Source organism: Ammospiza caudacuta, chromosome 25, assembly GCF_027887145.1.
Source record: "Ammospiza caudacuta isolate bAmmCau1 chromosome 25, bAmmCau1.pri, whole genome shotgun sequence".
NCBI classification, from domain to species: domain Eukaryota; kingdom Metazoa; phylum Chordata; class Aves; order Passeriformes; family Passerellidae; genus Ammospiza; species Ammospiza caudacuta.
In genome coordinates this window covers 2,227,116-2,227,332 of record NC_080617.1, presented here as the reverse complement: position 1 = coordinate 2,227,332, position 217 = coordinate 2,227,116, and positions in this window count along the sequence as shown.

Genomic DNA, 217 nt, shown 5'->3' with positions numbered 1-217 from the left:
TCTCAGCCTGCCTGAGCTCCCCTCACAACACACCAGCCACCATTCACCATTTGCTGGTTTTCCCTTTCCTTTTTTACCTTTATTTTTCTTATTTTTTTTTAATTTTGAAACCTTGGGAGTCTTCTTGACCCTTTTAAATTTTTATTTTTTTAACTCTGAGACTCTTTTTTCCCCCATTTTATTTTCTTGAAACCTTGGGATTCTTCCTTTCTTTTTT